Below are 22350 nucleotides of genomic sequence, written 5' to 3' on the forward strand. Positions count from 1 at the left end.
CATCATCAAGAGATAACCCTGTTGCCCATTCCCAGCTTCCGGCTAACAGAGCCTGGACGGGGACATGGGTGCACTGTAGCTGCATCAGGACACACATTCTTATGAATTTGACCCTAAACCCATTGAAATCTTTCCATTGATGTAAGTGGCCTAGAATATGCATTCAGTGACTTCTCACTCAGACACCCAGCCTGGAAGGCCCTTCCTCCATAGTTCCAGTCACACAGCACCTGTGCAGGGTCTACAGAACAGCCCTTTGGCAGTAAGAAACCTAAAACAGAAGTGGAACATTTCTAACCCTTGCTCCTCCCCTCCAGCACACAGACTATCTTTCAGTAGCAATCCATCCAAACTAAAAATGGCTCATGCCGTCACCTGCTGACAGTCAATTCTTTTAAATGTATATATTTTGAATGTACATTGGGGTGAGCACAAGGTTGTATAATCTGAATCTTTTATGAGATGCCCATCATCTCAATGCTTTTTAAATGGGAAACTCAAACATGAGCCGTGACATATTTTAATTATGGGAAAACAAAAAAAAGGAAGAAATAAAATGCAATCCAACAGAGCTAAGATTTAGGCTGACATCACTTTCCATATAACTGCGATGCCAACAGATACTCAATAAACATACCAGCATTGTTAAAATGATTTATGGCCCGAATAGCTGAATGTAAAATATTATCAATAGATGTGTCATCATTGATCTTTCCTGGGTCTAGCAGCTGAAGGATTAGAGGTGGGAGATGATTTCCAACAAACAATTCTTGACAGGAATCCAAAGGAAACAATGTGCAGGGACAGACAGCTGACAAATTCAGTATGGGGCCATTAAAACATGTGGTGAATTTGCCAGGACGGTATATATTTGTGCAAGAGGTGAGCTCATATTTGCCATAAATTTGTCAGCTGTGACACAGTGTGCTCAGGCCTGGCATGAATAATGCCTAGCTATTTACAGGCTTTGTCTGGCAAAAGCTCTATCAGTCACTCCAGGGTTATTTACAAAGAAATGTGTCTATCAGTTACAAGGACATGACTTTGCCACTAAAAGATAACAAAAGAGGAAATCAGCCAGTGGCCGCCCAGTGAAAGATGCATCTTCTCCCGAGTAGCTCTGGACTGGAATGAATCAGATGGACTGCAATAGGCCCTCCTGGCAGAATGCCTGGCATGAGCTGCAACAGTACATTTATCCACGCTGATTAGATTAGAAATTATTAATAGGGGTCTATGGAGTAGAGCAAAGGGTCATTTAGAGTTTAATTCTGTTCTCAGATAACTTCATTTCAGCTGATGGGATTGTTATTGTAGGGGTTTTATATGTTTATAGGAAACAATATACTCAATAATGAAGTCATGCATCCTTCTGCAAGGCTAGGAGAGCTATTGTGTAGCTGGACTGAAGTCTTCACAATTGTGTTAATTAAGTAATAGTGATTTGACTTTGTCTCCTCATAAAATACATTTAAGAAGTGTCTAAAAGCTCCTGAGAATGTGTCCTCTCAATATAAATATATAGTACAACAAGCAAGAAATGAAAGCGGTCTTGGACTGAGTAAACTGGATAGCTGACATGAGGCTTTTACTTAAGAAAGACAGTGTCTTGGACTGCAGATACAGCTTCCTGCTACATTAATATAAATGCCTTATTGGTTGAGTATTAAATGTGATAGTTCTTTTTTCCTTGTACTCAGTCCTGATGACTGTGGAAGACAAGATTATAGAATTTTATATTTATGGTATATTTTAAACTCATAGTTATTTTGTTCTCTCTGTCAGATATAGTAGGAAGTCAGAGTGCAGGGCAATTAGATCCATGGCTAACATTGTCAAACTTGGGAGCCTAAAGTTAGAGTCTGAAATCCATATTTAGGACACTAAATAGAAGTGGCCTGGTTTTCAGAGCTGCTGAGTAAAATAAGGCCGGAAATTATTTTGCTCCGTGCAAACAAATCGGACAAAAATGAAAAATGTTCACTTTCATCAACATTTTTCTTTGAAAATTTACATTTTTTTACCAAATTTGTTTTTTGTCCACTGAAAGCCAAAACAATTTCAATTTTAAACTGAGGTTTTTATTAGTATAATTATTATTATTGTTCTTGGTTGCCAAAACCAAAAAAAAAATTAAGATCTGGGATTTTTTGCCAAATTCACTCTAAACATTTCTGTTTCCTCAAAACACCATTTTATATTAGAAAACTGTTTAGGTGGAAAACTTTTGACCAGCTCTAGTGCTGAGCAAACTTCAGTTCCTCTTGTTGTCATTGCTTAAACAGTGAGATCTGTAGGAGGTCAGAGCCTTTGAAAATTAGGCCACTTTTAATTAGATGCCCCAAAACAGAGTTAGGTGTCTTATTTTAGGTACCCATGCTTGAAATTTTTGGCCAGAATTTTGTTCTGGTATGGGGCTGTTTCACTGATTTTGCATAATGAATCACACTATTACTGATAATACAGTTACAGCTGTGTCATTATTTCTATTATAAACGCTTAATTTTAAAGGGCTGATACAGAGGCTATCACAACTTCCTGAAAATTGAAATGTCTGTTTTCAAGTAGCAGGGAGTGAGATCCTAGCAGGTGTAAATCAGCATCTTTCCATTAACGTCAATGGACTTAACACACACCAGCTGAGAACCTGGCCAGATTCTCTAAGAGAAATGGGAAGAACATTACTGATTTGAAATCAAATGTATACAAAAGTAAGCATAGAATGTAAAACTGTAGAATATAAACTCTTCAGTGCATGGACAGTTTTTCTGTAGCGTGTGTTCAGTCAGTGTCTAGCAAAATGAGTCCGATCCCTGTTTGGGGCCCCTTGACGCCATCACAATGTAAATAATAAATAACAATCAGGCACCTTTTTGTCCCCTGCTAATACACAAAAGCGAGTATAATTCCGTTGTCTGCATCTTGCTTTCTAATATGGACTGGCACAGTTAGCTATTTTGGAAGAAGCAGATGGTTAATTTGAGGATGATGCTGGAGGAGGAGGTCGTCAATGGACAAGTTCATTTCATTTCCAAAACTAACCACAGTAACAGCTTTTCAACAGAAGGCCTTTTAGCTTATTGACTTTCTGAGCATGCGTGGCAACCTCATTGATAGTGACAGACTGTAAGTGCTCCGAAGGAGCTATCATAGTCAATTGTGTCAATGATATGTGAGCTCAGTAAGATTTACTGTACATGATAGATGGAATTGCTCAAAGGAGTTCTTACAGCCTGTTTTTAGCATAGATTTTGACCAAAGACCTTCGGTATATTTATGGGCACGATGCAGTCGCTGAAGTCAATAATCCACACGTTTACAATTTCCTCATTATATTTTGAAATAATCCATGATTTTGAGTGTTCATAAATACCTGTTTACAAGATGAACCACAGCATGTCCTGTGCAGCCAATCTGGTGTCATTCTCTTTTACAAGTAGGGTGACCAGACAGCAAATGTGAAACAGGGACGGGGGTGGGGGTATAGTAGGAGTCTATATAAGAAAAAGACCCCAAAATCGGGACTTTCCCTATAAAATCGGGACATCACCCTATTTACAAGGAGCATTCTTTCTTTAAAGAATTTCTTGCATCATTAAGAAAACAAAGGAAATGGACATAAAAATACATCTAAAATAATGTTAATGCTGTGACTGCAACTGAGAAAAGGTCATTTACAATTAGGGCTGATACTCCATTATGATTTTGAATGTCGCTCTAACTAAAGTCAGGGAAATGGCTGTGGGCTCAACAAAGAAAAGATGCAGGTATTAAAAAATCAATGTATTTTGTGTTGCTCCAGCATCCATTTTCCATAGGGGTGGAAATGGGCAATGACAGCACAGCTTTAAGAATTCTTTCATGTAAGACGCTGCAGGGGCGCTGGAGCAATTAGTATAGTGGGGTTGCTGAGAGCCATTGAACCAAACTGTAAACTCTGCATATAATGGCAACCACTTCAAGCTGAAGGTGAGTAGCAGCAGGCACCTTGTTGGATTGGAGCTCTAGGATTTGATTCAAAGCCCACTGAAGTCAGTAGGAATCTTTCTTTGATGGGCTTTGGATCAGGTTCTTCGCGATGGGAGCTGCCATGGGAGTGGAACTGTGTGGAAAAATTCTTATGGGTGGCTAGCAAACATTGGATAAGCCATGTTGTTGTTGGAATAGTACCCAATACAACATTTGGTTGGTTCCCTTGAGTTTTTCATTTCTAAAGGGTCCTGTTTTATATGGTTTTTATTTTTTATCTGAGGCTTATATTTATGAAGGTAATCATAAAAATGCTTAGCATTTATAAGGTACTTAAGTTCTTTTAGGCTGGAATTTTCAATGTGATTGTGGCCAGGGAGGACTTGCACCTACCTACTTTCTAGTCCACACATGGCTTGGAGACCTGCTTCTGGTAAGACACCTCATGTGGTTTATTTACAGTGTTATTTTCCACCACCTTTACAGACTATTGAGCCTTATATCAACAGGACCAAGAAGCCCTCAGCTCCTGGGCCAAAGGGGAAGGGGGAGCAACTCTGGCTGCCCCTCCCTCCCTTTTGCACCAGCAGGGCTAATGAATCAATTAACCTTTTAGCTCCCTCCACCCCATCCCAATCTATCACTGGTCCTAGTCAGATGTGGTCTGGGGAAACTAATTGGAATTGCAGTGATCAGAGTGCTGGCTAAGCTGCTTTTCCCAGCACTCTGTCATAGATTTGAACACCTACCTCCTTTGGGCTCCTTTGAAAATCTCAGCCGGGGTGAAAGTAACACAGACTTACTGGTACAGACTTACTGGAAGGGGCGTGGCCTTGGGTGGAAGGGGCGGGGCTGGGGGGGCAGCCTCCCCCCAGCCAGCCCATCCGCACTGCCTGTCCTGTGCCACCTGGGGCTCCGGTGGCAATTTAAAAGGGCCCAGGGCTCAGGCTGCTGCTGTGGTAGCAGCGGCTGGGAGCCCCGGTCCCTTTTAAATCTCCGGGCCTGGGGGCAGCTTCCCCTATTAACCGCCGGCTGTGGCGGCGCCGATGGGGGGGGAGGGCAAAAGGGGCAGCGATGTTAAGGAGGGTCCTGACAGTGCTTCTGCAGCAGTGCTTTAGCGTCGGCCGCGTACGGGCCGGTACCGGTGCCCACTTCTTACCAGTATGCCGTATCGGCCCGTACCAGCCTACTTTCACCCCTGACCTCAGCCCTAATCCATCAATATCCCAGGGCTCAGAGGTGGCTAAAAATCATTATCCCTCTTTCATAGATGGAAAACTAAGGCATAGAAGGTGAAGTAAGTTGCCCAGCATCTCATGAGAAGAAAGTGGAGCAGAGCCTCAGATATCTGAGTGACTGTCCTATGCCCTATCTCCTGATCTGGAAAGGCATTTAAGCTCATGTTATATTGTGCATCTGGGTGGGTCATCAGCAGTAGGGATTGAACCTGGGATGTTTTGCTCTTAAAGCATGAGCTGCTATTGCTTGAGCTAAAAGATCTACCTCATCCCGTTGACTTCAGTGGAATGAACTGCTATGTCTAGAGACCAAGGGTGTGGGTGGGTGGGTTAGATGGAGGGGTTGCATTTTGAAACCCACTTGGTATTGTGGGTTTTGTTTTTTAATTAAATATACCAACTTTCTGATCAAAAAGATCACTCTGAACTGACCACTCGTTCCTCAAACAAATAACTTTAAAAATTTCTCTGCAGTTCAGTCCATGTGTCTGCTTCTAAACATTTTCTACTGGAAAGACATCTATGCATACAGGCATTGCTGTAAATAACAATGTTTCAAACATTACAGCTCCCAGTCATTTTAAATATAGTCCTGCAGTAGAGATAACAAACATAACGCTGGCTGCCCTAATACAAAAAAAAGAAGGTGTAAAGTCATCAACAAAAGCCAAACCAGGAAACCCTGCCACCTTAAGGCACCATAAAGTGAGAGCAATAAATCAAACTGAAACACATATTTCATTGTGAACTGAACACCACAAAGTCTGATGTTTCCACAGGCAAGGTGCAAATATCATTTTACCTTCAAAAAACAACAGCTTTTAAAAGCTTCAGTAGAAACCATTAACAATGGAGCAAATTAATGATGGGCACGACTAGTCTGATGGAATTTTGTGGGTCCTGCTATGTGGGGCTCATATGCCGAACATCAACCCATACGTAAAGTGCCACTACCCCTTCCATTGCTATCCTAGTGGTAATAAGTACATAAGTAATTATGTTATATTTTCCAATCATGACCCAATTCTGCAGCAGCTACATAAGCAAATATGCTATCAGACCCTGCTGATCTTATTGCTGTTTGGTCTCTTTGTTTCATTTTGCTCGGCAAGAGTGTTTCTAAAGCTTAGTTCTTTTATCATCTCTGAAACTTTTCTTTGGTATGCAAGACCAAGGGTCTTGTTACTGCCCACATTCTGTCCTACCAATGGCTCCATTAGCGACTTGCCAGACAACCAAGGCCTATGTTTAATTGAGGAAGAAGATTGCAACTGCTTTCATCTTCAGTATAGAGGTAGGGCCCGTGGCCTCTAGTGTTCTCTACTGGCCACTTTTTTATAATAGTGATTCTTTTTACATCTCAAAGCTCTCTCAACACTTTGTCACAGTGGCTAAGTATTATCTCCTTTAGAGAGAGGGAAACTAAGGTGCATGGAGGATAAACGACTCACCCATGTTTGCAGAGAAAGTGATTGGGAAGAGAATTCATGTCTCCTGATTCCCTGTAGCCTGCTCTAGCCATTGCAATGCTTTCTCTCCACAATCCATATTTAGAATGGCATGGGCCACAGCTGCACTTTCGGCACCCATTTATACTGGATGAAACTGAAGCTGGAGAAAAGAAACTGAACTTCTATTTGGTCTTATATCTATCCATAAAGCCTGATTCTGCACTGGCTTGTGCAGCCATGGGAAAGAGCAGTGTGAGTGAGGGGAGAGATTTGGTAGCATTTCAGACCCACTTTGCACTCAAGGGCCAGAGGAGACCTCAGGTCTATGGAGTAAAAAGACACGGGGAGGGTACATAAGGAAATAAGGGCAAACTGAGGGAGAGGGCAATGGGAAGGGTGAGGAAAGAGAGCTGAGCCAGAAGTGAGTTGAGGGCCAAGAATGAGCATGAAGAGAAAGAGGGAAGCAAACAGAAATCTATTGTGTGTGTATGGCCCATTTTTGTGAGGGAAAAGTGAGAGCTGGTTGGAAGCTAAGCATCGACTCTGTTATTCCTACAGTATGTCTTCAGCAAGAGGCGTGCGGCTTGTTTAAAAAAAGATCCTTACCACAAACAGGCAAACAATGTTTCTAAGAATGTTTTAATGGGGTTTCTGTGTCTGATAGGAACTGTAAGAATGAAACTGGGGTCTAGGGTTATTAGTGCGTGATTGCAGGTGTTAAGTTAAAAGTCGCGTCAGGTGCTACATCTGCCACTCACAGCACACTTTTATTAGTGTGGCCAATGTGAATGCTAAAGAAGAAATCATGCAGTTCTCAATCAAAACACCCTTTAAGAAAGGGAGAAAACAAAGCAAATTTTAGCCAAAAGAATAGTTGAAAGAAACTAACAAAAATTTTAAAAAGCAAAACTCTAAACCTGTCGCTTTAATTAAAAGAGAATCTTTTCTAGTTTATATGGATACCATAATTATGTGAACATATGTATGCGGTGAGTTAGATAGATAGACAGATTCACCTTTGTAGTGCAGTATTTTCAAAACGTCCATGAATTGCCACATTGTTTCATAGTTTGTACACCATACAGCAAAGGTACACTTCACCAGTTAGCAGGGGAGGGGGTTGGCTGGCAGAGGGGAAGTAGCTATGAAATATATTATACCACAGCGGAACTCCAGGAATAGTCCTGCCTTGTACAATTGTGGTAACATTCATTAGGAATCTCATTGTATTAAGGTTGCTGTAGGCAGCACGAACACACACACAGGAGTCTGCCACACTTCTGTGGTGCATACTCCTCATGTTTCAGTAGCTTGGGAGGAACACAGAGGCCATCTGCATTTGGGCCCCTGGTCCTTCAAAGGCTTAAGCACATGCTGAATTTAAACATATGATAAGTCAATGAGATTATTCAAGTGCTTAATGTTAAGCATGTAAGTAATTTTTTTGCAGAACCAAGGCACTGTCTGGGGTGGATGTGTATCTATGAAGCCACTGAGAATACTGCCATGGGCAGGGTGAGCTGCCCTTAGACCTGCGAGATCAATGGGAAAATGGGCCTGGCCTTGCTGGTATTGCATATAAAGCCGCAAATGTAAATGTTTCTCAAATGTAAGGACAACTAGGAAGAAATAATTGCTTAAATAAATATTTTTCTTCATAACAAAATGTGTGTGGTGGGGGGTGGGGAAGTTCTGAGTCATATGATTCCTTCCTTATCCATTAAAAGAGGATTTAAAAACCACTCCATTCTTACTGAGGGCTGATGTTAAAAAAGCAGGACCCTTTCTTTCCAAACTTGATTGCTATGTCAAAATCTAACCTTGAATTACATGCTTCCAATGTTACAGCAAAACACAAGCCTTTGTAACTTTTAAATCCAGAATACGTTTGTAAAACCAATTCCCATCTGCAGATAGGCCAGTGTTAATTCAGTAGGTCTAATCTTGCATTACTTTATGGATAAAAAATAGAATGTTTTTCTTACTCTCCCTCTCTCACACACACGGAAAAGATGTTTTCTATCCTTATGGCAACAAAACTAGTTTCCATCGAGCCAATTAATGACTGGGAGGTAATGTTCAGTGTGTATACCAGTGGCTGCCAGCTGACTGGCAAGCTGGAGGCATTGCCTAGATCTTAGCACAAGTCATCAGGTGGCAAATTCACCAAGGAGTCTGCCAGCTGTTTAACTTCATTACAATTTATCATTATGTCTGCGTTCTTCTTTATTTCTACATTTAATCACCTAATATCATTTTTATCAGCTTGTCAAAATGTGGGAGAGAGCAGTGGGGAATTCATTTCATGTCTACACAAAGCATATCTATTTTGGTAAAAATATTACAGCAAGTTTATATTCTCCCTGCTTTGAAAAATAAGATACAACTGAACTAATTAAGGCTTAAGTAGGGACCAAAACACATCCAATTAGTATTAGCACTTACATATAAAACCAGGGTAGCAGTCATCAGTGCAAAATACTGTGCTGAGTTGTTTAATGCGCATAATGCAAAAGATCACTGACATAGCAGAGGTTGCTTGTACTTGAGAAATTGCTTAAGAAAGCCTCTTCTATTTTTGTCAGTCTCACAAGTTCTGTCGCATATTATCAGACAACTGAGCTCACGTTCCACAAGTGTCTTGTGTTGTTTGACCACACATTGAGACAAATAGCTCTTTGTACCTTAAAATGTGGCCACCAAAAAAAGGGGGGAAACCCATATTCTCATTCCTTAGGCTCTAGCTCAGGGGTTCTCAAACTTCAATGCACCACCACCCCCTTTGGACAACAAAAATTACTATAGGACCCCAGTAGGGGGACTGAAGCCTGAGCCGCCCAAGCTCTGCCACCCCAGTGGGGTACGGGGCGCAAAGCCAAAGCCCCACTGCCTCAGGCCGGGGGGGCGGGGCAAAGCCCAACAACTTCAGCCCCAGGCAGGGGGCCTGTAATCTGAGCCCTGCCGCCCAGGCTGAAGCCCTCGGGCTTGGGCTTTGGCTATGGCCATGGGCCCCAGCAAGTCTAAGCCAGCCCTGGTAACCCCATTAAAATGGGGTCACGACCCACATTGGGACCCACAGTTTGACAACCGCTGCTCTAGCTCAGTATGTTCTCACAAGAGATGGATGGTCTGACTATGGTGTTTAACTGTTAAATGATCCTTTGGCTCACTTCCTAGGTCAATATTAGCAGGTCTGAAAATCCAAATTCCAGCACATTAGAAGTTTTCCATATATACCATGCTCTGCGGAGTCCATACACTGTAGATAAATAGATTAATGTATATACATTTATCTAGTGAGCGATATTATGCACAAGGTAACTGTGAAATCCTTGTATCAAAAAAGACTGTTGTGTGACTATATAGTACTGTGTAGCAAACATGCCACATTCCCAAATCTGAGATGATACATGCAGTATAAAAGGGTTATCGAATAGTTTGGAATGGAACAAGAAATGACATTAACACAGCAACAGATAACAGGGTGATCTTAAAAGGACAGCATGTCTGAGTACCCAGAAAATTATTTCGTAACACTAATTGAAAGGAATATGCAACTTGCATGGTGGGAAGAGCATACTAATTATATTCTCTCCACCCTTTCCTCCTCCAGTCAATGTTATCTCCTCCTCTAAGTGGCTGCAATTCAAAACCTTAACTCTGTCCAAGAAGATCAGCAAGAGTTCCACAGGCAACCCTCCCCCTCCCCGATATCTCCCCTACAGGACTCTGAGGGACTGATGCTGTGTTGATTGCTCTCCAAATTACTGCATCTCTATAACTTGCTTTAGTATTGCAAAAACTCAGTCTGCTCCTGACCTTCTCAGATCTCTCAGCTGGCAGTGCTCCACCAGGCCATCAAAGTGGATGTTGTAACCTTCTAAAAAAATGTTGTTAATGTAGGTTAAAATCACAGATGCATTTTAGGTTTGATTTCTCTTTCAGAAATTCCTAATTACGCTACACATTGGAAAGGCCTGGCCTGGCTCAGAGCCATTCTGATGGATGTCGTGTTGCTAAACAAGATGGGCTTAGAAATATGCCTGGATGTTTTCTTTTTTATTCCAAGCAAATACAAGCTGGAGATTAACATTTGGCTGACCCCAATGTCAATTGCTAAATGTAATGTTTAGAACAATATAACACCCTGATACTCTGTGGTCCCCCACAATGGAACATGTTTTCAAACATCTCTCCAAGTTGTACAAATAGTGGACACTACAACATGAGGGTGACCTACTGCCCAGCAGAATAACAGCATCCAAACACACCGCCAGCTGGCATGGCATTCTCTTATTTCCCAGACAGTTATTAGGGTAATAGCATGATGCTCATGTATCTGGCTATTCACTCGTATGTAGTTGATTAAAAATAATACTTTATAAATGATACCAAAGTTTGTATGATATACTGCCCAGAAAACATTTTCATGAACAATGAAATCAATGCCAAAAACCATGTAAGCAAGCAATAGAGTCAAATCATGTGAGAGAAAATTAAATTTTCATGTATCGTAAATGAAATATACATTAGGGACTCTCTCCAGTGACCTCCAGATTCTGTAATTTCTGGACTGGATTTTAAGAACTAAATCATGTAGCCACAATACCCAGTGACACATATATAGAAGGTATTGCCTTGGTATGGGCCTGCAACAGTAAACAAATGGAACTAGTTTTGGAGAACTGCTATTGACAGTAAAATTCTAATTTTACTCCAGCTCCCTGAACAGATGTACCTCAGAGTCCATAGACTGCAATACTTAACTGCAGCTACTCAGCTGTGACCTTCAGCCTCAGGCTCACTGCAATAAAATTTTCATGCAACCATATGGAAGAATATTTTAATAGAGATTTACTGTCAGTAACTGTCCCAAAGGAGCAAATAAGGAAGCTGTAACATATTGCGTACAGTAAATCAAGGGGACTTCAATGGAAAAACGAAACCTCCCTGAGGCAAGCATCTTTAAAATTACAGGCAACACTTTGTACAAATATGTGTATAAAGGACTAGATATGCACTCAGTTAAGCAGCTCAAAATGGTTTTGATTTGAACATATATTTATTAGAACTTATTTATTGTATTTTGTAACGGGTAATAGGGGGTTCATCTTGCTGGGCTTGCCAGCAACTGCTATGCAAGTCTGCGTCCGCCTTACATAATGCAAAACAGAGGCAAGCTTAAGTGGAGAGACAGAGAGAGCTGCCTAGATCATTTCACGTAGCTGGTTGCATTGCACAGCAAACACAGTTGCAGTGATGCTGTTTTGGTATCTCTCGCCAAATCAGAGGATTTTGTGGGGAGCAGTTATTATTGCAATTCTGTTATCACATCTCCCTGCAGCATAGTGGGACTGGCAGTGGAGGGAGGCGGGGTGGAATTCCAGTTGGGACTATGAAGAGCCACAGTAGAAACTGGGGAACAAAAAAATCTGTAGCTTTAGAAACAGACCAAGCCTACTCTATGTGGGAGGGCCTGCGTGGAGTACCACGTGGATGGACTGAAATCAATGGGCTCTTTGCAAGCACAGATGTCTGGCCGTGTGAAGCTCTGTGCCAGGCCTAAAAGTGAAAATCTATTGCATCTTGCAGCATTTTAGAGTCCACCCATTATGGTTTCACCATTTGTTACCACCTTCTCAACTGTCATATTAAGGGCATTTCTACAATCAGGTATTTGTTTCTTGACGATAAACACAATGGCAAATTTCCCCTCTCCCTTATACACATTAATTCTTCCTTCCGCTAGCAAAGCTTATAACACAATGGGGCAAAATGTGTCAGGAATAAATAGGTTCAACACTGAGAGGTAATACTGGGCTATCCTTCATAGCATATGGCATTATGCATAAGATAAAGGTCAGAATATCTGAAAACAAATAGACGTGGAGATGTTGCATGCGCTGGTTCATGATGTACATACTGCATGACAAAAGAAAAACACATCAACAAACACACAAAGAATCCAAATGCACTTACTAGCCCATCCTGCACAAATCCATTTTGCTTAACTACATGTGGGTTGTCACATTTAACTAACAATGAAACAATTGTCAAATATCATTAATGTATCAAAAGAATTTCATTCACTAGATGCAATGGTTGTGGTTACCATGATAACCAGGTAACACACACAAATCCATGTGAGATCATGTTGCCAACAAACAAAAAATGTCCTTTATAAGGCGGCAGATCAAAACCTGTGTGGAGAAAGTGTCGTGTTACAAGGAGACAGGAGATCACAGCTGTGAAAAGGAAGGGTGATTTGGGGATTTTGTTTGCTTCTGGTTGCAGTTTCCTACAGAAGCTCAAATGACATCCATTTTATCATCTGGGGGCTGTTTTTGTTATTTCTGAATTTGTATCTATGATATTGTCATTTGTCTGAATTCAAAACTACAGATGGATCCAAAACCACATAACCCAAAATCCACATGTTCAGGAAATATATGGATCCAGATCTTGATCTGAACAGCACAGTGCTGATCCTTCTTTATTCTAAAATAAAATAGGAACGTATATGTTGAGAACAAAGTAATACAGAGTAAATTCCTCTTAATCAGATGCACCAGTGAATGATCTGTTGACCCAGCTGAGGCCCTGATTCTGCAAAGCATGTAAGCACCCTTGCTTAACTTTAACCACATGAGGAGTTCCACTGATTTGAATGGGACTACTCATGTGCTTAAAGTTAAACATGTACTGAAGTCCCATGGCTAATTAGAGCCCAAGGGAAGAGTCCATTATTAAAACCCTACCAATTTAAACAAATTCAAAATAAAATTCAATTCCACATGGAATCAAAATGTAAGAATAAAAGTGTTATTAGCTGAGTTTTATGTTTAAATCATCTTTGGCAGGCAAATTCTGTGTGAAAATACACCAGGGCCTTGACACCAACTCCTACACCAGCAATATTCACATCATTACGTACCACTTAACCACAGCTGAATGCCTCCTCAGTAAGCAACATTTTTGCAAATACTATCCCAATAAAGAAGCAGTCATTGCCATTCAGTATCACCTAGCTGAATCTGATCCTGGGAGACATTCCAGTTAAGTGGATTCCCTGATAAAACCAATTCTTCATTAAGTGGAATGTATACTATTACTGGTCCTGATTGAAATCTTTCCTTCTAAACATATTTTAGACCAAAATTTGTCTTTACCCACCCCCCCGAAAATATTTTTTTCATGGCAACATTTATTTTTAACAAAGCAGAGGAGTTTTTAATAAAAAACCCAAAACAAATACAAACAATTTTTGGTTTTCACAAAACTAACATTATAATTTTTCAAAACTGAAAACAAAAATATCTTCCTTGACATGTTTATGATTGTTTGTATCCCCTTTTCCTCCCTTCCCCATTCCTTTTTTTTCCAGTGGCAATATGGAAAAAAAATAGGGAAATTTTAAAAAGAGGAGAGAAGGGAAAAAAAGGTATCAAACTAAAAAAAAAATGTTTTCAGTGTTTTGATTGAAAAATTGGACAGTTTCAAGGCAAATGAAATTTTTTCAAACGTTTGTGCCTGTTTTTTGACATATTCCTATATACAGGCAACATGTTCTGCTATTCAGATGAAGGCCATTTTTCAAAAAAAATTGTAATGAATTGTTATCTGGAACCTGCTGAGCTCTTTTGAACTTCTCCCCTTTTTCTGGGTTCTGAGTAGAGGTAGTCAAAAAATGCCATACACGGACACTTAACTCTGCTAGCCGATAAATGGCAGGCAATGCCATCACCCCCTTTCCTATTTGTCTCTCCTTATCCCAGTCAGGGATCACGCACCTCCATGAGAAGTAGGGTGAGAGCAATCCCTGCTCTCCTGGAACAGAGGGACTGCAATCCTTCTTGGCTTTTAACCAGTTTGCACAAGAAGAGCACTCGCCCGCAACCATGCATCCGCCTAAAGGGTGAGGCAGGCAGCCCCAAGGCATTCAACATACCCATGGGCAGCGTGTGACTCCTGCATTCGGGGAGCCTGGGCATGAGTGCCAGAAGTTCCCTAGAAGTGGGGGGACACTGGTGCCTGAACCGTGGCCCTTCCTCCTGCCCCACCCCCACTCCGCCCCCAGCCCTACTCCTGCTCGGCCCCGTCCCCTGAACCCCTTCACCCACTGCTCACGCCCCTTCCTCCCACCCCTCAGTCCTCCTTGCCCGCCACCCATGCCTCTTTGCCCCTGCCCCCAAGGTCCCCTGCCTGCTGTTCATGCCTCTTTTCCTCTTCCCCCAAGACCTCCCGCCCGCCACTCATGCCTCTCCGCCCCCTTCCCCCGAGGCCCCTCGCCCCTTGTGGAACTTTAAGCAAGTCCAAATCTTGAGGGTGAGGGGGACATTTGCTGCCCTCAGGCACTCCTAATTGCCTCCTGCTGCTTACCAGAATGCTCCGATGGGCTCTGGGCCAGGTGGAGGTGGCCAGGGATCCTCCTGGCCATTGCCTGCCTGGCTTAGCTGGCACCAGTCCTGAGGACAGCATAGTGCCTGCCACACATTGAGTGATCCAGTCCTGCAGCAGCTTGGAAGGGAGGGAACGTCGCACCCACTGCACAGAGCATAATGCTGGCGTCTTATCTAGCCCTTCCACTTTTAAAAGTGATGGGGATAAGGCCCTGCCCCCACCCCCCATTCTGGCAACCCTTAAATGAGTTGCTCCAGAGTCCAGCATCAGCACAGCAGGAGGAAGGGTCACGGGGGAAGAGCAGGATGTGGGAGGGGGCCTGAGGGTGGGGCACAGGTGGGGCCACGGCCCAGGCTCCCTTTCGGCAGCGGCACTCCAAAGGCACCAGGCCGGCAGCATGCCTCCAAAGGGAGGTGCATCGCGTCTTAGCCTCCCCTGGCCTCTTTTACTCACCAGCCATGAACATTCCATAGGTCTCCCTCTGGTAACATGATCCAATTATATATATATAATGGGTGGTAGGTATAAGAGGCCGGGGAGGCTAAGCCTCCCCAAACAGGGTGCAGATATATATATATATATATATATATATATTATATATGTATATAATTTTATTTTGCCAATGTGAGCCCCAAATCTAGTTGAATCTGAGGAATCCAGTGAAAGGAATCTTGAAAAGATTTAAATTCCAACAACTCTAGATGAAACTGGGTGAAAGACTGTACATAAAGAGTAGTGATCAATGGGTCATTGTCAGACTGGGAGGACAAATCTAGTAGGATTCTCCCACAGGGGACTGTCCTGGATCCGATACTAGTCAATATTTTCATTAATGACTTGGATAACTGAGTGGAGAGTATGCTCATAACACTTGTAGATGACACTGAGCTGGAAGGCGTTGCAAGGACAGGATTAGAATTGAAAACAACCTTGAAGAATTGGTCTGAAATCAACAAGATGAAATTCAATAATAAGTGACTTCAGAAGAAAAAATCAAATGCACAAATATAAAAGGGGGCATAACTAGCTAATCAGCAGTAGTATTGCTGAAAAGGATCTGGGGGTTATAGTGAATTACTAATTGGATATAAGCCAACAATGTGATGCAGTTGCAAAGAAGACTACTATCATTCTTGGGTATATTAACAAGAGTGTTGTACAGCTGAACTACTGTGCCCAGTTTTGGGCACTGCACTTTAAAAAAGATGTGGATAAACTGGAGGAAGTCCAGAGGAGAGTAACAAAAAACAATAAAAGCTTTGGAAAACCTGACCTATGAGGAAAGGTTAACAAAACTGGGTGGGCATGTTTAGTCTTTAGAAAGAAGACTAAGAAAGGATCTGAAACCAGTTAAGGGCTGTAATAAAGAAGATGATGATGAATTGCTCTCCCTGTCCACTGGAGGAAGAACAAGAAGTAATGAACTTAATCTGGAGAAGGAAGATTTTGGTTAGATATTAGGAAAAACTTTCAAACTATAAAGATAGTTAAGCCCTGGAATAGACTACCAGGGGAATTTGTGGAATCTCCATCATTGGAGGTTTTTAAGAACAGGTTAGACAAACACCTGTCAAGGATGGTCTAGATCCTGCCTCAGTGCAGGGGGTGGGGGACGAACTAGAGGACTTCTTCAGGTCCCTTCCAGCCCTATATCGCTATGATTCTATGATAATGTCTGAACGAACCTAGAAGGAATATTAAAGAAGTTTTGCTTTGGTGAACCATTGTTGACAAAGGTCTTTTGAGGGGAGACACATCTTTGTGAGTCTCTGAGCATTGCAAAGATTGGCTATACCTAGTTCAGTACCATTTAATCACCTGCAAGCATCCCAATTACTGAAAGCAGAATTACCATCCCAATTAAGCAGCAGTCCTTGCAACTCAATGTCATTAGGCTTAATTTGGTTCCTTGGAAGCATCCTGATTAAGTTGATTACCTGATTAAGTGAAGGGTTCTGTATATGACAAGCCTGCTGCAGGACTGTTTTACACCAGTTCTACTAGTTGATTTACATGGTGTTCCAGCAGCACAGAAATGGAGTAATGCCAGGGTGAGTCAGGCCCATTGCACTTAGTGATCCTGGATAAAGTTTGCAAAACAACTTTTCTTTTTTTAATAGAAAGTTATTGGGTCAAAATCATCCCTGATGTAACTCCATTAACTTCCATGGTGTTACGATACAGATGGATTTGGCCCGTTTTCTTTAAACTAGGAATGGAAAAACCAAGTGGGATCTTTGCCAAATTGTCAGAAGAATAAACCCTGAAGCTTTCTTTTTTTTTGAGAAACCATATGGTTAATTTTTTTAAAAGTCTTCTTCTACCTGTGCACTTCTTGGCTACAGTTTTGTCCAGAAGGGAAGGTACCAAAATACTGTGAACTAAATTCATCCCTTAGTAGCACCACTGAAGCCAGAGATGCTGCAGCAAAGATGAATTAGGCACCATGAAAAAGAATACTGGTCTAACATTATTTTTGACCCAATCAAAACTAACAGAAAGTGGAAATCTAACTAGTAAAGCCTGGTTTCTTGAGCAAAGGACCCTGAATCCATTTTTGGACTCTTTTCCCCTTTTTGATTTGTCCATGATAAGATAACTACAGTGTTTTTATCAGTGTTTGGAAGTGAATGTTTGGAGTCCAAAATCAAACATTTATGCAACAGCTGCTCACCGCTATAATTGAGCCATTGAACTGCAGAACACGCTACTTCCTAGTTCCTTTCCATAGGATGGATTGAGATGTGGCCCTACTGAAAATGATGGAATGATTAAAATGAGTGAAGTTATTTCCGCTTCCATTGATCTCCTCTCCTTTTCATCCAGAAGATGTTGCTGAACTTGATGTTAATATAGTTTTTGGCAATGAGATGGAGAGTATTGAATTATTGGGTTGCTAAATTGGTAAATTCCATCAGGTTTTTTTGAAGCACAGACAGCCATTTTTTCATTGTCTTTGGCTAGACCTTGTCTCTGTCATGCCTCTGATCTGAGTAGGAAGGAAGGATGCAGCTTTTTATCAAAGAAAGCAAAAGTCAGCTGTTATACAACCATATAGTGTCTCTTGTGCCACTGCTTCCCAGCACCTGGTTTAGGAGGCGTATCTAGGGCGATGGGGTCTCCTATATCCAGCTGCAGAAGAACCCTAGGGAAGGCATTGGCAGTCTGCACTATTTAGAGCAGGTTGTTCTAATCTGCAGTGGGAGACTGGCTGGCACAGAACACGCCAAATTCTGAACATGAGAACTAAATGTGTATTTCAGCAGCTAAAGGATTTTTTTAGACTTGGTTTTGCATTGGGGTAACACAGCCTCCCCCCTCACCATTGTACATTTCTAATATGAAGTTTTACAGCATAGTCTGTGTCATGGGGGGCTCTTCATGTTGACCGGGGATGCCCGTGTTGGCCCAGTGTGGGGTTGGTAGGGCAGGGCAAAGAAAACAAGCAGTCAGCAGCCTCCTGCTTCTAGTACATTCCCTGGATAGCTTCCTGCTTGAGGCTTATGCATTTAGCTCCAGAGGTCCGAGGTTCAATCCCACCCAAAGATGACCGAGGTCTGTCGATGTTACACAAAAGTTATCTCAGATGTTTCCTCAGCTATCAGCGGCTCAGTGTTCCAGTCAGACTCTGTGGTCAACTGGCCGTCAGTAGAGTAGTCCGGGTCCTCGGTTCCCACTGTTTGGAGAGGCACAGGAGCCTGCAGCACACATCCTTCCTTCTCCTCAGCCAGCCCAGACTGAGCTGGACTGCTTCTTTTATCTGTCCCTTCCACCTGGAGCACATGCAGCAGGGTCTCCTGGGCCCACAGTGATTGGTTAGGCTCCGTTGGCCCAGTGCAGGGTTGGTACACACTGTCACAGTCCTGAATGAGGAATCTATGTTGTGCTTTACTTTTAAGACCTATGGGACCAGATCCTCACCTGGAGGATCCCATTATGGAACTAGGCTGACTTATACCAGTTGAGGATTTGGTCATTTTTTCTGAAATTGCGTGGTATATATGTTTAAATCTTGTTCTCTGAGCATGTGTAGGATGTTATTTTCCTTAACTTCAGAATCTGGCATGAAAGTATTATGCTTTGAATATTCACAGATGTGAAAAGTTTGCACACACATGTGCTTAGATGTGACAGCTGCAAGTGATTTAATTTGACTTTTCAGTGGAATCAGGTAAAAGAGAGACAGGACTCTATCAGTTTCTACACAGTAAACTGTAAATAGTTTGGCTTAACTAGAGGTGAGCAAATAATTTGCAATAAATAATTTATCCAGTGAATTTTTTCTCTTTTTCTGTTCACAAAGAAGGGCCTGATACTGGTTCTACTGAAATCAATGGCAAAACTCCCATTGACTTCAATGGACCAAGAACAGGCACAGATTGCCCACAACAGCCTTACAGTGCTGTGAGATGTATTCTTTATTTGCATAATACTTGATTGCATATGGTGCTTGAACAATTCTTTGCAGGATTCGATATTCAAAATTTAAGCTATGTTGTTTAGTTTTGATTAGTGAGATAGGCCTAAGGATATTCTTTCTAGTCTCTGCTTGGAAGAATGTAGTTTTTAGAAGAAGGTTTCTAGAAGAAGAATACTCATAGGGAACACTCATTGAAAATGCACTTTCTCTGAATAATGTCCAATATTTTCTTAGAATCCACTGATTCTGAAAATATTCTTTCCAGCAAATTTGTTCACTAGACTATTGCCAGAACATGAGTACAAAGAAGGTAAAAACATAGTTGAATCAACTTAATTTAAAATTTGAATTAATAATTGCTGAAAAATATTTGCATTGGCACTCAGATCTCATTCTTATACTTATGATGAGCTGGACTCAAAAGCATCTTTTCAGACTTCACGCCTTATTAATTTTTGAACAACATTTTACAACCATTAGTAAAATAGCATATTAAATCAGATATGCTCTGTCACTGAAATCAAATGAAAATTATGTAGTACATTACTGGGATATAGAGATCTAGAGTGAAACATTCATACTTGCAGCTAAAGATGAGGCTGAAGCATATCCCCAAATTTAGTACCTCCCTGTATTCTATGAGATTTGAATCCCTCCATACAAACCTGCAAATACAGTTTATGGTTTCAGGTTGTATCCAGACCAGAATCAACCTCTGTTCTGGATCCAATTCCGATGCAGCCTTGCATGGCAGAATATGTCTTCAGAGGATTCCGCCATTAAAGACAGCAAAAATTTCATGGCTGTGTTGGTCTCACAAAATTTCCACCATTTTGGGGTCAAAGTCTTGTAAGAATAACTCTTAAGAGTCAGACCTGAACCCTAGTGTAGCACTGGTTCATCCTCAAAGCCAAACCCTGAACCCCAGTTAAAATCTATCCTCATGTGAGTGGGAATACCACATGCTTGGCCCATCTGAAATGCCATCCAGCCCTTACAATTGACAACAGTCATAAACACCCTTCACATAGCTGTAAAATGAACAACAAATATGAATTTATGGACGAGGATGAGGGAAAGGAGCCCCTTCTTGCCCGAGGAAGGCTAAGCAAAATTTTACGTTTTCTGGAACAATTCCATGCCCATGAAAATGCTGTTTATTCAGAACCAGCACTGTGTATGCTAGAAGACAAACCTTTCAGAGAGTTAGATGAGATTCCAAAATGTCCATGAAAAGGATAGACATTATTCAGGAAATAAAATAAGAAATGTGTCTGTTAACATGTACGAGGAGAACTGAACAAATATATTTCCCATTCAGTTCAGTTTGCACTAGCCATTCCTCCATCTGGAAAGGTGAATGACCAGTGATCTTCAGCACTAACGGTGTCTTCCATTCTGCAACTTACAAAAGGCTGCTGGCACTCCCTGAAGGGTGAAATTCACCCCTCTGCAAAGGGCCAGCACATAACCTATGTACCATGTGAGACCTGCTTAAGCCCTATATTGAGGATTTAGGGGGGTTCATAGCCTTATGCTGGCTTTCTGCACAGGGTAAATTTCACCCAACAGATTATTTTAAACTATTGTGGAGGTAAAGAGTAAATAATATTTTAGTAGATTATAAATAATAATACCTAGGTCTTATACAGCACTTCTCATCAGAACATCTCAAAGTGCATCACAATATTTAATGTACTGAAAGTTAGAGAAGTACCATTGCTCCAGTTTGTATAAACGAGGCTCAGAGAGGTGAGGTGACTTGTCAAGGTCACACTAGAAGTTCATGGTGGAGCAGGGAATTGAACTCTGGCCTCCCAAGACCTAGATTAATGCCCTACCTACTGAACCATCAGCAAAGAGAACTCAAAGGTCTCAGAATCCAAAAAAACATAATTTATTCTATACCTAGAAGCCAAAGGAAATATACTGCTCCCCAGGCATTAGTACTAACTGCTGACAATCATTGACCCTATACAAATTATCACGATAAATAGACTTGTTACCAACCATGGCCCCAAACCTGGAGACTGGTCACCCATGTGTAATTTTACTAACATGAATAATGCCACTGAATTCAATAGGGCTATTCATGGGAGTAAAGTTATATATGTATTGTTTAGTCCTTGCAGAGTTTGGGCCGAAGAAGTCAGCTAAAAAATTCTGCTTTTAAAAAACAAACCAAAACCAGCAACAACCATTAAAAAACAAAAACATAATTAATTTCATTAAAACACAATTATTGATCAATTACCATCATCGGCATTATCTAGATAACACTCATAAAGGGGAAAATACAAACTGAGTCAGAACTGAATGACTAAATCAATTAAAGGGAAGGAAAAAAGTATGCCTGATATGTATTGAATCTATTTCCTATCAGTGAGCCTGGCCAAAGCACGTTATACTCAACGGGGGTCTTTTCTACTGGCATCAGTGAGATTTGAATCAGGGCCTAGAGAAGCACGTGGCTGTTTGGGGGGTTCATTTTCTTGGCACCCATCTTTCAAAAATATTTTTCCATCCACGTTTTTGATGGCTTGTGCATTAGACTCATGCTCCACTGTGTAGCAATACCTGCCACCCTTTCCTACCAGCCCCTCTCCTCCCCACAACACTGCTTCTGGTTCAAAGAGAAAATTCTCAGTGTAGGTTGGGTATCAGAAAGCAGCAGCCTCTCCATAAGACATGTGATGGGGTGAAGTAACTGCTAAGAAATAACCTCTCCTGTGTGTTATGGTCAGTGTTAGGTGGTTTACATGATCTGGACAATCTAGATGAACACTGCAAACCAGAAGGCCAAACTAGTAGAACTGGCTGGGAAACAATTTTTCCGAAGAAAATTTTCAATTAAAATTTAAAAAAAAATCAT

This window comes from Eretmochelys imbricata, chromosome 3 (assembly GCF_965152235.1).
Source record: "Eretmochelys imbricata isolate rEreImb1 chromosome 3, rEreImb1.hap1, whole genome shotgun sequence".
Taxonomy (NCBI): domain Eukaryota; kingdom Metazoa; phylum Chordata; order Testudines; family Cheloniidae; genus Eretmochelys; species Eretmochelys imbricata.